The 16,843-nt window shown below is 46.5% G+C and overlaps 1 long non-coding RNA gene across 23 annotated transcripts in view; it reads left to right on the forward strand.

The window, feature by feature from the left end:
* Positions 1–16,843, forward strand: part of LOC119873653 — a 111,863-nt gene that overhangs the window by 55,155 nt on the left and 39,865 nt on the right. For 3 of the 23 annotated variants that reach the window (XR_005365747.1, XR_005365748.1, XR_005365753.1), the window contains exon 9: positions 964–2,207. The exons of 19 other annotated variants lie outside the window; for them this stretch is intronic. This is a non-coding gene — a long non-coding RNA (uncharacterized LOC119873653). Of the gene's footprint in view, positions 1–963; positions 2,208–16,843 lie in introns of those variants that run through there. One more of the 23 variants, XR_005365750.1, reaches the window with a different exon arrangement.

Raw genomic sequence — 16,843 nt, forward strand, 5'->3', positions numbered from 1 at the left:
GTGGGCATGAGAGGGGCTCCATTGGGTTGTGCATAATAAAGTCTATAGCCTGGAAGCTTGGGGGAAGCAAGCTGCTGACAGGCCAGAGCCTGTCACCACCTGAGTCACCACCTGAGAGGTGGCATATAGGGGGGTTGGAAATAATGATCTTGATTCTCACCATAGCCCCCACGAGGCAGGTCTGGTGTGATCTCCTCAGCAAGCACTCATCCTCCAGTCTTAAAGACCGTTAGCTTCTGAAGCTCACTGTCCACTCAGGGTTGCCCGTCTCATCTTCAAATGCAGTGACTGAAATCCTTTCCTTCAGTTGAGTCAAAGCACGCCTTCATGGACTACTCCACGAGGGGCTCTCGTTTTACTTCTTGAGGCACATACAATAAAGCTCATTCTTGCCCATGAAAGCTCTCTCCAAATATCTGAAGACAGTTTTTACCTTTTCCCCTCTGCCAAGCAGAGCACGTCCTGTTTCCTCGACTCTGGCTTTCTCTCTGTGGCTGGTGGCCACACCCAGCCCTCCTCTGGTTATGGGTCTTTCCTCCTTGGTTCTTATGTTACTTAACATAGCCAGAGATTGATTTTATTTTATTTTATTTTATTTTATTTTATTTTATTTTATTTTATTTTATTTTATTTTATATTTTATTATTTTATTTTATTTTATTTTTTGCCAAGCATATCATTTTTAGTTGTACCAAACAGCGTTGATTATAGCACTTCTTACACTTGTGTATGGATGACTGGGTGGAAGCACGTGTTAGTCCTAAGGGGGCCCAAGAGCTCCAAAGAATTAATCAGTTTGCAAGTGGTGTTACTGTGTTAGAGATCACATGGCACCTGAGTATCCACAGTTTTATGCAGAATTGAGGTCAGGTGAGAATTCCTACAGGTCCATACCACTTGGCCATGCGAGAATGGAGGGTGTTGTTAGCCAACCTGCCTCACACCATCCTTCTTCCTCAACAGCCAACCCACCAAACCCAATTCTGGAGCACCTCCTGGCCTGGAGGAGATCTGCCCCGGGTGGGCAGGTAGAGTTCTGCTCCTGGTGCAATCCAAGACTCCAGCATCTTCTGCAAGAAGAGCTATTACCATGGGTTAAGAAGGCCAGCGGACAGGGGCTTTACATCCATTACCTGCCATCTTCACAGTAACCCTACAGTCTTTGTTTTACTGATAGACGGTGAAGATTTGGTTCAAAAGAACTTTCCTGAAGTTGTAGTGTAGCAGACCTAAGGTTGAGACTCAGGAGGGTCAGCTGTTCTGTGTAGTGGTTAAAATGATTTTGAAGCTGTACTCGAGAGGGAGGGGGTCCTTCGGCCTCTACAGGTGCACTGAGCCCTGAACTGACCCTTCCAGACCACCGGAAGGAGCTGGGTAGCAGCTGGCGTTAAATAGCTCAGCCTCTGTGGTTCTCCCTCAGCGACTGGGTCTTGTATCCTACGTCTTAGGAATCACCCCTGCCACATTCTGACCCAGCCTTCCCAGTTCACAGACTTGAGCCTTTCTTTACCCAATATCCATTCACCAAGTGCCTTCTGTGTCTCTTGCACCAGGCCAGGGTGGGGTTGGAGGCACAGAGGCTGTGGCTGACATCATGCAGCCTGGGAGTGCAGGGGTTTGAATGAAGGTCTCAGATGTCTAGGTCACCAAATCGGTCCTGCAGGGGAGCCGGTAGCATTGAACTTCCTCTGGGCATCTACCCAGACCCAAGTACTCTTTAACCAATGAGGTGGGAAATAGCTTCTAAAGCATTAGCAACCTTTGGCCACTAGTATTTTTCTTTTCACTTTTACATCATCCAAGCAATGAGGCCAGTGCCTACTTGTTTCGGCAGGAGGGAAGCGACAGTGAAAAAACGAGTCTTCCCTGGTCGTGGTGGATTCTTTGGGCTGACACCCTCAAGCTCCTCCTAACTGGCTTCTCCTGTAATGGAGGACACCAAAAGCTCACCTTCCCACCATGCTGCAGATTGGAATGGGCAGATGCCTCCCTTGCTCAGTGTGAAACACGGGCCACAGTCTATTGTAGCCACTTCTTTCCTGGAGGACTTTGTCCTGCTCACCCGGCGTGTGATGCCCAGGGGACAGCTGCCATTGTGAAACAAGGGCCCAGCTGGAGGCTAGCAAGAGCCTGCCCCCATTCCTTGACTGCACCTTTGAGCCCAATTGTTTTGTTGTGTCTGACAATAAATTTCTATTTGGCCATGCCTCTGTTGTTGGGTTTCTGTGAAGTCCTTCTAGATGTAAGGCTTACCCTGCATATTGTTTTGTTTTGCTACAGCCTTGGGGGAGCAGAAACCTATAAGGCCCAGCTAAAGAGTGGAGAGAACAAGTCTTGGGGGACATTTAGCACCCATGATGGTGGGGGAAGGGGCATGGAGGAGAAGATCTGTCCTTGGTCTCTTGGACACCTGAAAGGCGCTGGGAGGGTGGAACACAAGGGTGTCCAGAACAGCTTGGGCCAAAGATGTGTGAGGATGAGGAAGGGGGACTGACTGACATATCAGAGAATCAGAGGCTGCCTGCATAGACGCCTGCCATCAGACACTGCCAGCCTCTCCCCTACCACATCTTAGAACTGAGAATCCCCAGAATGTGGCCATGGTTTAGGTGAAGGGGACATCCCATCACTCAGTTTCTGCCACTTTGGAAGAATGAGGCCTCCAAATAGACATGATATTAAGTTATTAAAAACTTATCTTTTTAATGCCTGAGTTGTGGATGGAGATTAGCACCAGCCCTGTGATAAGGTGTAGCAACCCTCTGCAAGGTTGAAATGGATGAGTCACACTGGGTGAGCCCTGGGGTCAGCCTGCCTCCGCTCCTCCAGGGGGGCCCAGGATAGGGTGACACAAGGCTGAGTGGTGGGGTTCAGAGTTCCCGGCATCTCGAGCTGACGTCTGTGATGGGCCCCTGGTTATCTCGCACAGTCTCTGAAGTGCTTCTTAGTGCTGGGTCCGGTTCCACCTGGCAGGTGGATTCAGCCTGGAGGTTCAGGCAGGGGCTACAGAGAGACTGTGTTGTCGTCTCTCTGTCCTCATGGAAGTGTTGCCGAGCACGGCTTGTGAGGTGGAGGGGGAGAATTCAGCAAATCGGTTTTGATTTTGGAGATGATTATAATTAAGCCAAATCGTTTCCTGCCTCCTTTCAAGGCTGCCACTTTTCCAACTTTCCATTCAATTAAATGCAGCTCATTTGAGCAGCAGCAGCACTGCAGGTTACTCGGTTCGCTCAGAGCTGGCTGGCTGGTTGAGCGCTTCTCCAGCACCTAGTAACCATGTGACCTTGGGCAAGTCACTTCAGGTATCCCTGCATCATCTGTAAAACTCAGTGGGTGACAGGACCTGCTCACAGGGTTGGGTGAGGGGTGAAGCCCTGGGAACCGGGCTGGTGCATAGCACACAGTCAGTGAGTCCCTGAGCATCAGCTTGCTGGGCTGCCATCTGCCCTGCCCTGGGCTCGGGCTTCCTCACCTGAAGCCCCCTCGTTCCCTCAGCATCCCTAGGGAAGAGCCACATCATCAGATGTAAATCTAATGCTTTCCTTCCGACAAGAGCAGAGAGCAGCAAGTTCACGTTTATAGCTCTGCCTACGTGGCTACTGAATAGAATGCTCTGCCTTCTGTTTGAGAGGAGGACGTTTGCTTCAGTTCACTCCCTTGTACTTCCTGGAACGGTGATTCTCTTTTCTTCTTCTTTCTTCCTCCTCCTCCTCCTCCTCCTCCTCCTCCTCCTCCTCCTCCTCCTTCTTCTTCTTCTTCTTTCTTCCTTCTTCCTCCTCCTCTTCTTCTTTTTCTTCTTCATGCATGCAGCAGGAGCAGAGGGGGAGAGAGAACCCCAAACAGATTCCCTGCTGAGCACAGAGCCCAACGTGGGGCTCAGTCTCCAGACCCTGAGATCATGACTTGCGCCAAAATCAGGAGTCAGATAGATGCTCAACTGCCTGAGGCTCCCGGGTGCCCCAAGAAAGGTAGCAGAGAACTTTCTGTTCTACTCCTGTAGGGGCTTCCAGAGATTGCCGAGTTCTATCGCAGGCTTGAACTCCCCATTGGAAAGTCAAGTAGAGTTGGAATAAACCTTTAAAAATGAAATTCCTAATTGCATCATTTATGGTTACACCGTATTTCCTTTGCTCAAGTCTAACAGTTTCCCTGCTTTGGCTGATGATGATGCCTTGCTCCTCATCCCAGCAAACCCCCCCTAGTGCCCCCCTGGGAATGATGTTCTCCATGATATTTGGTTTCACTCTGTTGCTCAGAAGGACTGTATTCCAATGAGCTCCTTCCCTTCATTCATTATGCCGAAATCATATTTCTAGAGGACAGAGATAAATGCTGTGTACTTATCTGATTAAACTGCCTGTTGTTTTAAATCTATTTTCACAGGCTTTTTTCCTCTGATAGACATTCAATGACACAACACATTAAAAATTATATCTGTATCAGTGGTTTACTCTATTGTATTTATGTAGCGCGTGCACATGTGTGTTCACAGGTGTGAGCAGTGTGAACCCAGTGGTCTCCTGTTATGATCGGTGTGTATTCCACAATTACCAAACAGTTGCAGCTTTGAAAAGAGCAAGGTTGGATCATCTGTTTTATTGATTGGTTAGAAAAATCGCACTGTTGTGGGAACATCAAACATAAATTACATGAAAATGGAAATGTGCAAGGAAAGGCTATTTGCTGAAGGCTTTTTACCAGAGTGTCAGAGTCTCCATTGTTATGGGCAACTCGGCAGGTCTCTCTTCTAGGCCATTTTCTGAATATTTTTGCTGGTCAGCCGGGCCTGGGGATCGGGACTTCGTGTGTTTTAGTCTGCTGGTGTCATCAGAGCCTCCATTCATCTCAGAGTTCTTTGCCCCTGCTTTACCAAAAGAATAATGCCTCCCCCAGAATTATGCAAAAATCAATGGCAAAGTTAATTGAAATCTGGATCTCTTAATGTTTTTCTCTTTCTTAAGTGATGTCTTGGTTTCTGAAAAGTGAGGTTTAACTCAAAGGGCGGCTTTAACTGAGGGTGAGTGAATTGGTAGGAGAGGGAACGTAGAGGTAGAACGTTTTCCAGGAGACGGAGAGATAGTGTTTGCATTTAGGATTTCATTTCCTTTCAAGTTTTACACTGGGGCTTAAGGAATGTTACCAGATGAGAAGAATGACCAGGGCCACTGCTCTGTTGTCTCCTTAGAGGGCTGGAAATGCTTTGATGGAGGCCCGCCTCTTCCCTTTCCTCCCACGGGGCCAGAGAGAGCAAAAGGGGCGCGAGAGAGCGGTGGAGGCCTTCCTGCCACCAGAAGGCGGTCCGCTTCTTTATTTGAAAGATTCTCCACCTTACTGATGATTGAGATATTCACATTATAGAGATTCAGGCCCGTAATTTGGATTAATGCTAGCAATACTTGTTATGTTTAAAACAGCTTATAATCGGCAGAGTAAACTCTTTTGCTGGATTCTCATGGCAATTTGCAGAGGCAAAGGTGATTGCTATTTTAACCTCTGCTTTGTGGAGGAAGACACCAGGACTCCCACGGATTGGAATTTGTCCACCGTGACCCAACCGGTCATCCCCTTACCTTGATGGAGCTCCTGACAATGACGGGGTGGACAAGTCCCCCCTTCAGCCAGTGGGGACACACACGGCATCCCTGTAGTGTGCTCGCTTAGTACCAGTTGAGCCACTGGGGCTTTGTGATCCAGAATACTGGTTCCGACTCACATCAGTATCTTCCAAAATACTCAGACAAAGGCCTCCTCCAAGAGGCATCTGGTCAAGCTTTGCGAGGGGAGAAAACTTATCCTCTGATTCCCGAAGCCCTGAAGTCAGGGATTTGATTATGCTTATCATGATCTCAGCTTCCACCGCTCCAAATGTGATTAGTTTTGTAATTAGTTAATGTCATTACCTGTCATCAAATCCAGACAATGTTGGTCTCTAAAGCCTCCCGTGGCAAAGAAACCCACAACCTGACATCTTTTCACTGTTTAACACTGAGTTTCTTTAAGAATTCTGGCAACTGTCCCCTCTTTCCTAGACCACAGGTCTGAAAGTTAGGGGAAAGATGTATTTCTTGTGTTTCTTTAAGGCAATTTAAAATTCTTCGGTCCGCTTCCCAAAACTTTTCTTCACTCCAAGCAAAGCATAAATATAATCTTTTCAGCAAATCTTATACCCCACCATATTTTCCTTCTTATGTATGTTGGCTATATTTTGCTTTGGGCAGAATGGCCAAAATAAGAACCAGTTTACCGTAGGGAAACACCCCGTTAAGAACTATTTTTACCTTATATAAAATGCTGCTTGTCTTATTACTTACTTGCTGTTAAATACTGGGCAGATGGTTTTTCTTCTTTGCTTCTATTCAGCCATTCAACAAATACTCTCTGAGTGCCTGAGTTGTGTGCAGGTACTTGGGAGAGGACAGACCGGCTAAAATCCCTGCCCTCTGGGAGCTTACATTCTAGTGGGGGGAGGTCGAAGGTAGGAAATGAGTATTTAAAAATAAAGTAGCTAGTATGTGGGTTAGACTTTTCCCATCTGCCCTCTAGACCCCTTCTCTCCCCTTTCCCACCCTGCTCTGTGGAGAGTCCTGGGAAAGTAGGTCACTGAAGGTGGCATCAGTGGCTTCTTTGCCCCCACAGTCTGGCGGGTTCAGGAGCTGGAAACTGAGGCACAGGAGAGTGAGGTCAGGGTACTGATGGCCACTCAGGCCCCCTCCTGGCCCGAGAATGACACAATCATTTTTTCTGTCTGGTGGGAGTCACCCCTCCCCAGTGCTGCTTCAAGCCCAGGGGTGATATCTGCTCACCAAGGTTTGGTTTTCTTGACCCAAATGCCACCTCTGTAAACAGACCCTTCAGTAGCCTCTCCAGAGGCCCCCATTTGAATGAGCCCTCTGTTTCTCTCCGGGACCCTGACTGCCAGGGTAGGTTAGAAGACAATGCCGTGGAACAATACCATTCATCAGCTATATTGCTTGCTGTCACCTGCACACTTTTGGACTAAATGTCCTCAGACTTCGGGTTGTGTTGCTCCCCTATGACTCAGCACCGCCTGTAGTGTGAGGGGGCCACAGGGACCCGCTCACTCTTAGACCAGTTCAGCAAGCCCCTGAGAACCTACAGGAAAGTATAGGTCCCTGCGATGGGGTCCTTGAATCCCCGACAGCCCTACCCTTTGCTCTGTGCCCTTGCCTACCACGTACTTTTATTCCTCTGTGATAAAGAGCTCCTCCGGGAGTCCTCTTAGAAGGCCTTGCTGGTTTCATCATATTGAGGAAGGAAATACATATATAAATATATATAATACATATATATTTAAAGCTTGTAGTTTAATGAAATTTCCTAATTAGGGAAAAAGCTCACGCTGACCCTAGAGAAGACAAAACCGAGAAGTTAGGAAAATTCACCTTAGTCTTATATGGAGGTATAACAAACATTTTGGATGCACTCAGGGACGCTTCAACTTTAGCTTTGAGGGGAACACATTTACACACTGCCAGGCCACCTCTGTTGACCAATGCCTTTTTGTTTTCTAAAGAACTTTTATAGATTTTTGGACTCTTTGGCCAGCCCAGTTCACACTGGTCTGAACTGTCCACTTCAGCCAAACCAAGTATTTTCCTTGTCTGCATTTAAGCTTATTGCTCAGGTTTGGGGAGTGAGTCTGGGCTCCGTGTTTCACAGTTCATGGCACCTCCTCTTCTTGAAAACAGGGTCCAGGGCTTCAGATGGCCTGGAGTGTGCCCCACATTTGTGGGTGGTTTATATACTTATCACGGTCCTGCTGGAAAACCCTGAAGGATGCTGTCCGGTCAGGGAGCTTTGCTCCTTCGTAACTTCTCCCCCTAGAGACTTCAGTGCGTGTTAAGGCCACATTAGGTTTCCTTGTACAAAAAGCCCTTGAAATAAGAAGTTCCCTGCTTCTCTTGATAAACGTGATGCAGAAAGAAAAGCATAACAGCTTTGTTACCTGATGGTACTTATTAGTTAGCTTCCCTCAGAAACAGTACTGAGAGATTTCATGTGGATTTAAGTTATACTCTGGGGGAATTCGTCAACAAAAGCCACTGATTGAATGCCATTCATATGTTCCCTTTTTTTAAAAGTCTAAAATAGATGAAATAAGGATAATATTCTTCATCTGATAATGTACTCAAGAATCATTCAATATAAGTTTTAGTTTAAAATTCCCAGTTTCTAGCAGCCTATTTAAAACATGCGTGTGCGCGCGCGTGCACACACACACACACACACACACCAGTCTGGCTAAAAAATATCCTCAGGAAACCAGCCTGGAAGAACAGAGGGTGAAACATGAATGAGCTATTTAGCTTTTCTTGGAAAATGGCATAATTCTCAGAGGAATGAAAGGCCAAGCATTCCCCAGATTTTTGTCAGGCACATGTGCCAGTCCACAAAATGCTGGAACCCCAAACAGAATCTGGATGGATTTCAATTTCAGTAATTCAGGTGTTTGTGGCAGAGAATAAACACCACCCAGAAGGCAGCATCCTGAGTTACCAGAAGTTTCAGGGTGCAATAAAATTTTCGGCAACACTTTCAGCTTCTTCCACACAAGGATACTAAGTTAGTCATTCAGTTCACAGAAGCAGAACGTTTTACTATTTGAAAAAGAAATCCCGAATCAACTAACATTTGGGACTAATATGCTGAATTAATTTATTTTTCTAAGGTCATGTAGATCTAGCGTCAATCTGCTGGTATCTTTATTTCGGCAACCCAGTGGAGCGTTTGTTGAGTGTTTGTGTGACTGGTGTTATGTGATCCCCTCATTGTGTTAGATGTCATGAGCTGCGGGAACTTACATTGGGATCTACCGCTTTCAGGGAGCTTGCAATCCAGCCAGCGAGACTGGACAAATACTGATGAAACAATCAGTGGATAGCACAAGGCATTAAATAAAAAATGTGAATAAGCGTGGGACAGGAATTGAGAGAGAACGAGAGACAAAGTGTACTGGACTGTTAAGGCTGTGGGCCCGAGGTATCCGTTGAGGAAGAGAGATAGTTTATCAGGCTGAGATTTAGCAAGAGAAAAGCCAATGAATGAAGGACAAATAAACACCCGGGTGCCAGATATTTCTTAAGAAGAACTAAAATCTTTACATTCATGAGCTAATTCTAACAATAACCACATGACAAGGTATTATAGCTCCCCTTTTGGACATGAGCAAAATGAGTCTTACGGATATTAAATGATTTACTCAAAATTACATTGAAGGAAGCTGCCACACTAGAATTGTCCCAGGGACACCAAAGAGGTCTGCCTATTTTATTTCCCTTGCTTCCTGTTAGAGCAGCAGGTACTCTGGTCAATTGCATTTTGCATCTTCTGGCACAGGGAGTGAGGAAATGGATGGGAAATTTTTGTTTTTGAAAACAAAAACCCATCTGGATGTTCGCTGAGTTTCGGAGTCAAAGAAGAAGGGAAGGATTGAGCATGTTGGCATCTCAGTGCTCAAGGTGGCTGCAACGCCTGCCACCCCCTCCACCAGCTCCCTCGTGGCAGTGGGGGTCCTGGGGGATGGGGCTGAGCTCTCCTTCCTCCAATCAAAGGCAGGCTACCCACAGGTTCTGCTACCCGGGGATAGGCCCCAGAAAGTTTTCTACTCAGAAAAGAGTCGAAGAACATGTGGCAGATGGCTCTTTTCCCTAAATCTGTTCTTTTCTCCCTGGACATGGAAGTCATTCAGCTAGAGTCTCTACTTCTCAACCTTCCTTTCTGGTCTTAAGACTAACTTATTGCCTATGAAATGTGAGCAGAAGCGATGTGCACAACTTGTTTCACGTCTTCATTGCAACTGGCTCTTCTTGGGCTTCCTCTCTCTCTCCCTTCCCATGGGCTGGAACCTGGATGTGCTGGCAACCCCGTTAAACCAAGCAGATGCTCAGGGCCCTGTGGGATTGGGACAAAAAAAGGAAAAAATCTGGATCTCTTCGTCACTGTGTGAAACAGAACATCCTGTCAGCCTGGACTGTCCAACTCCAGAACGTGAAAGAGAATACAGTTCGATCCTAGGAGCCATTGTATTCAGGGGTCTGTTTAACAGAAGAACTAAGGTTTTTCACCCTGAATAATATAGAACATTTTGGGGCTAGAGTGCAGGGAAATGATTTCAAGTCAATATCTTGTCTTTCCTCCTTTTTTTCCTTCTTTCCTTCCTCTCACAAATATTACTGAGCACCAATTCTCTACCAGCAATGCTCAAGTAGCAAAAGAGTCGTGTTCCTGTCATGTGGGAGCCTCCATTCTAGCAGGGAAGAGAGACAAAGCACATAGACGGGTGTAAAATGAAAACACCTACAGATGGAATATTTGTTGTGAAGGACATACACTTGGGTTTGGAATACAGGTGAGTGGGCAAGAGAAAGCCACCCCAGACAGCATGGTCTGGGGAAGCCACCCCTTGGAGGGAGTGTTTCGGTGGAGCCCAAAAGGAAGACAGGAAGCTGGGCATGCAGAAAGTGGGGGGCGCAGCCTTCTGAGTGGATGGGAGCATGTGCAAAGGCCCCAGATAAGGAAGAACTTTATAAGCACAAGGAACGGGAGACAAGAATGAGAGTGGACGACAGACAGACACAATTCCTATCGGCAGCATGGCTGGAGGCTGGGGTACCACTGCCTATTGAAAAGTTTTAATGAGAGGTGTCTGTGTGTGTGGGAGGAGGGGGAGTGCACCCGATTGCTGTTTAAGATCATCTTTTAGTGCTTTATAGACAAAAGACTGTGAAAAGGTAAGAATTCCTACAGCTGGCACAGCCTATAATGGTCCTAGCAGTGGGGATGGAGACTGGTTATAAAAGAAAAAATTGCATTCACATTGATGAAAAATGCAGCACAGAGGATATTTAAAAAAAAATCACAAAAGAATTTCTTTAATCATATAATATTTGAAATCAGGAAAAATAATAAGTACAGGGGCGCCTGCCTGGCTCAGCCAGTAGAGCATGTGACTCTTGATGTTGAGGTTGTGAGTTCGGGCTCCATGTTGATTGCAGAGACTCCTTAAAAAAAATAAGTACAAGCCAGTAGTTTTAAGCATTAAGTTGGAAGAGGATTTCGTAAGCAATATGCTGTCAATTCCAAACAGGCTGGGAAATGCTGGTTTTGAGTTTAGAGGCACTGTCATCCTCTCAATATTTGTAGTTTGGGGGTGTGGGTAAGGTTGTTGAAAAGGGAGTCTCCCCAGAGATACTGAACTTTGCCGTTTCTGGGGGGTGTAGGAGTTGTTATCATGGTGGGACTTTTGAGAGCTTCTGTATCCTGGCCTTTGGAATTTCTACTCCTGGTTTAGAGACAGTGAAGAAGGAACCCGGCACATTTTAATTTATAAAACTTTGTAGACCATTAAAGCTACCTGTTTTTTCTCAAGCCAGTGAAGGCTGGATTTAAGATCCATCATTTCCTTCAAATATTAATTTTTCTGAGTGAGATTTTGCCTCTTAAAGAGCAATATCCTGACTCCTTTTGAAATAACTATTCACAAGCAGGTTCTTTCAGGAAGGAAATGATATAGTTCCCAGACTTGCAGATGTCAATGCAGTTATTACTGGGTGTTCTTTCTCAGGTTTTATTTTTCCCCAGCCTCATGGAGATATAACTGGCTTATAACATTGTGTAAGTTCAGGTGTACAGTGTGTGGATTTGACACACTTACATACTGCACATTTCTGAGTTTAACAATTGTCTTCAGAAATAGGACATCATTGTTTATCCTGTTTTTGAAGGGGGAGGAGGACAGACAAGTGATATTGGAATCTGAAAGAGACCAAATTAAGCATATTGTGAGGCCCTCTTTTGTTGGGTGAGGTTTTTTTATTTTGTGTGTGCGTATCTAAGAAATCTAACAAGAAAAGAAGTGCAAGTTTCAGCTTCTGCACATCAGGAAATGGTTAGTGTGTCCCAGGCTCGCCTTACAGACCTGCTGGGGAGGAAAACCTTCCTTTCTCTTCCCTGCCCCCCATCCCTTCCCATCTCTTACCCCAAAGGATTCTCCGAGGGAACCGGGGTACGCTTGAATGCCCCTGGAGAATGGCTGCTGTCTGTACAGCTGCTCCCAGAATCGGCCTTGGAACCGGGCTCTCCTGGGGGGCAGGAGGAGGGAAGAGGGATGCAGGGTCAGACATGGCTGGATTTCCTATGGCAAGGCTTCCTTGCGGGTGCTTTCTTACTCTGCTCCAAAAAAAAAAGGGGGGGGGGCCTGGAAGAGGCCTGGGGAGTCAGATCAAATGTACTGGCTCAGAGCCAAAGCTTGACTTGTCCCAGCCTGAGTCTCAGACCAGGGACTCTACGTTCTCAAGTCTTCATTTCTGTCCTGTTGAAACTGATAGGGAAGGTTAATGAGATTAACGTGGCCAAACACTGCGGGCTTCTGAGAAAAGGAGCCAGATCCATGCGGCCACTGTGAAAATCGCGGTGGGGCCGTTCCCGTTGGGGACATTTTCTTGAGCTCTCCTCCAGTAAAACTTGATTGTTTTGCATCAATTGCAAACACAATCAATTGCACTGACAATTCAGTGGGGCTGGTCGCACCAGTGGCTGCCCAGTAAATGCCTGCTGGGTCCGTGAATGAGCGGACGTCTTATTTTATTTTATTTCGCTTCTGACCTTTCCACCAACTTGGCCCAACCCTTGCCACCTTTGCAAACGTACAGTGATTAATATTTTCCGGGATGGGTCCTTTTATTCCGAACAGCAGTTGGGTCTGTGATGAAATGTGGCCAAATGAAGACCTAGTTGAGAACGAAACCCCCGCGCCGTATGGGGCCCGGAAAGAGGAACTGTCCCTTTGGTTGGAGATTTTCTGAATAAAAGTGTCCCTGAGAAAGGTGGAGAGGATGGAAATGTTTGTGGTGTGTGTGTGCGTGTGTGTATGTGTGTGTGTTTATGAGTATTTTTAAAAGTGAAATAGAAGCAAAAGGAGGAGAAAGAGGAAGAAATTTTGGTAAATCTGTAAAGTCGCCACAATTTATGAGAGTTTAAAAGGCAATTTCTTTTTTAAGGGGCAAATTCCTAATTTCCCACATAAAAGTATGGGAATTGAATGGTAAATCCTTCTGTGCCGACAAGACCCCTGAAAAGAGGTATGAAAAAGAGTTACTGTTCCTCTTCCATTCATGTGTCTTGAAAGCCCGTGGATGTGAAACTGCCCTGGAACACACAGCCCTGGGTTTCAAAGCTGCCCGGATGACTTTTCAGAAATGATCTATTGTGGCGCTTTGTTTTGTCCGGGTCGCCCTCGTTTTGTTCTGCTCGGGCTGTATCACTCTTCTGCCGCTGCCATTAATCCACCCTGTCTACTCCTCCCCATTCAGAGGCACATCTTACCCCCGCCCCGCACGGGAGCCCCGGGACGCCGGCCTGAAAGGCTCAGCGTTGCCGCTGCTGCTGCTGCTGCTGCTGCTGCGGAGCGACCCAGGCGGAAAGGCAAAGGGGGTGGGGGGTGGAAGGGGCAGGTGGGGAGCTGGGTGCACAGGCTCACCTGGGTGGTGAGGCTGTCGGGGAAGAAAAGAACAGGGAGCGGGAGAGAGAGGGGGGCATGCAACGTGAACGGGCTTTATCCATCTGTTGGGAGCCTGCACACACTGGAGAGACCTTTTGCTTTGCACTTGCTGAGCTGCTGGGTGAGGCACTGGGAGAAGGAGCCCCTGTGAACCAAACCGCCCTCCAGATTCAGTTTTGCTCTGGGTAACTTGCTGGCAGTTAAGTAAATAAGCTCCTTGCAGCTCGAGGGTGGTCAGATTGGGATAAAATGGCAAAGGACGCAATGCTTTGTAAAAGACAATCGAATCTGGAAATCTGTTTTCTGGGTAGTAACTCAAATTTGATGCCCATCCTTGTATCCTCCTGGAAATATCACTATATTTAATTATATTCTAAGCAGAGAAGACACCTTTTTTTTTTTTTTTGTCTGCTTCTCTGTCCTCCCCATGGCTCACTTTGAGTGCAAGGGGGCTGCTCCGCAGTCCCGAAGGGTCCTGTGATATGCTGGGTTATAAAGTAGTAACAAACATCCCCCAAGTATCAGCAGCTTGACACATTAGTTTGTTGCTCTCACTATACATCCAGTGGGGGTCAGCAGGGAGCTCTGCTCATCATAGTTGTTCAGGGACGTGGGGCGGTGGAGACTCAGCATCTATACGTCCATCCGTGATCTCCATGGACAGAAGTAGGTACCTCTCAAGGCTCTCACACTGGCAATTAAATTTCTGGCTCAGACAGTGCTCCTCCTAATAACTAAGTCCAATGGCTGTACGCTACTGTTGGGGCCACGAGGCTCCCTCTCTGGTGTCCAGGAGAAGGAGGAGAACCAGTCATCCGCTAGGACAGATCCTGCCCACATTCTCAGGAATCAGTGGAGGGCTACATAAGAGAACAAAGAACAGGGCAGCAAGCCATTTGCAAAATTTCCCTGAATGATAAAAGTCAGAAATTAAATGTGTCGAACACAAGATGATCCACTCTAGCCTCCATTGTCATTTGAGCTGTGCAACCTTAGGCAACTTACCTAACTCTCATCATTGGTAGGGTGAATTGGTGGGCTCGATCAGTGGTTCTCAAACCCTAGCGGGCTTTAGACCACCAGGATCTTATTAAAGCATTTATGACAGGACCTCACCCCCACGGTCTCTGATCCAGCAGGCCTGGGGTTGGGCCCAAGACTTTGCATTACTGACAAGTTGTCAGATGCTGCTGCGGCTGGTCCAGAGGACACATTCTGAGATGGTCTCCACCTGAACTGTAGAGTCCAACACCATGAGGACATGTAATCTCTCCTATAGGGAGTGAAGTAGAATTAGCCTATGAGTTGACTAATAACTACAGTAAAGTTTTCACGGTGAAATTTGACTGGAAAATGATTCACCGGAGCCTCACCAACCCTTGACCTTTCGCGAGAGCACATTTGCATGTTGGGTTGACACATATAGTTTAAAGACACATCTCAATTACAAGATGTGGTCCAGACAGCTGCCCTTGTGGGGACAGAGGCGGCCACTCAACTCTGAGCAATTACTTAAAATTAGACTTGTCAAATTTGTTTAGGGTGACCAGGCAAGTACATACATTGACCTAATGTCACTCTTCCTGGAGGGACGTTGTAATGATTTTGTATATCAGTCAAACTATTCAAATACTAACGCTGCCTTCATGCCGTAATCAACATTCTGGTCAGATGTCATCTTTAGAAGCCCTTGGGGATTTGCATCCCTTAATTATTCTTCAATACCCAAACCAAGCATTCTTTAATTGGTGTAAATTGAACGGTGTTCCAGTGCAAACAAGGAGAGGGCACGCTGATCAATGATTCCGTGCATGTCTATTGGAAAGCCATTGCCATTAGATCAAGTCACAAATCCTCAACTCCATTTGCTTCAATGGAAACACCAGCTCGTGAAGCCAGCAAATACTATTTCTACTTAAGTCATCATGATTGGCAGGCATGCAGTTAAGTTGTGATTACAAAAATCTCGTCTTTCAGGGAGAGGGTTAAAAAAAATCCATCCTAAAATATTTTTCTGTTCTGATGTCAGAAACTGCATTCCAGAGCCTTTTATTGAGAATTCAACTAGAAAAGGAGTATTTCTATCCTCCTGCGATTTGGTGTCTGTCTCTCTGTTTCTAAATTGGAAACAATATAAAATTTTTGTTAACTTGTCAAGCCGTTCTCTCCCATGATATATACATTTTTTCTTCCTGATAGTGCATGAGCCACCTAATCATACTTCCGAACTGTGGTCGGGTAACATGAAGCAGGTGTTCCCTTCTACTTTTAATATGATTGAAAAAACTCCAGGCACTATACTTAAGAAGCCCAGGAAAAATCCTTCTGGTAAATGTGTCATGCCCACTTTTCACTCTTGTCTCTTTGTATCAGCTCTCTCAAATCGATTATTTATCACTGGGATGGGAAGAAAAAGAAGCAACAGGCCCATCACATGCCCCTGGCTCAGATCTGCCAGTCTTCCGCTCCCTCAGCTCAGAAAGCTGTGTTCTGATACTCGAGGGGTGGTGGCTATGTGTGTTCATTTTTCATCTATCTGGTTTTTGACAAAATGTTCTGGTTCTTGGGCAGGGGGGTGTCTTTCAAGTTGATTTAAGTTTGAGTTTTAGAGTGGCCCAGGGCCGGATGCTTCCAGTGAGTGGAGAGGAGGAGTAGAGAGCTGTCAGCTTCCTTGATGATCTTTGTTCAGCTGCTTAGATGTCACAGGGGCTTCCGGTGGGTAAGCTTGCTTGGGTAGCACACCTCCGTGTAGGGCGCGGTCATTTACACACATCCTAACAGAGAGCATATTGCTTGTTTCATGCAATCTAGCCAAAGGTGATGAGGACCTTGGTGCAGGTATTGTGAGGGTGTCTGAGACTCGGGGGGTTCACCTATTGAGCCCTGCTGGAAAAACACAGATGGGGTAATACCTGATGGCCATCTTCTTGTGCCTCGGTAGGTGTCATGGACCAGAGCATCACCTTAAAATAAAAAAGCGCATTCATGCTGGGAAGCCAAAGGAGGTCAGTGTTCCTTTATTTGGATCAAAAGCAGACTTGAAAATGGGCTACAGAAATGATCTGCCTCCTAACAGTTTTTGAGAAACCCCTCAGAATCTGCCATGGTGTGGCTCCCTGCCATCCTGTTTTGTTTTTGCCCCTTTCCTCCTACAGACACTGTTGCCTGACTTGCTTTCTTTAGCCCTGTGACAGGCGCATGGCACCTGAGAGTAGAATCCTCAGTTCAGGTCCTGGCTCTTTCCTTAGAAGTCATGTGACCTCTTTGGGTTCCGAGTTCATTGCTTACCAAAGGAGGAGATCTTTTGAAGTGGACTCTAACATC

This window comes from Canis lupus, chromosome 10 (assembly GCF_011100685.1).
Source record: "Canis lupus familiaris isolate Mischka breed German Shepherd chromosome 10, alternate assembly UU_Cfam_GSD_1.0, whole genome shotgun sequence".
NCBI lineage: Eukaryota > Metazoa > Chordata > Mammalia > Carnivora > Canidae > Canis > Canis lupus.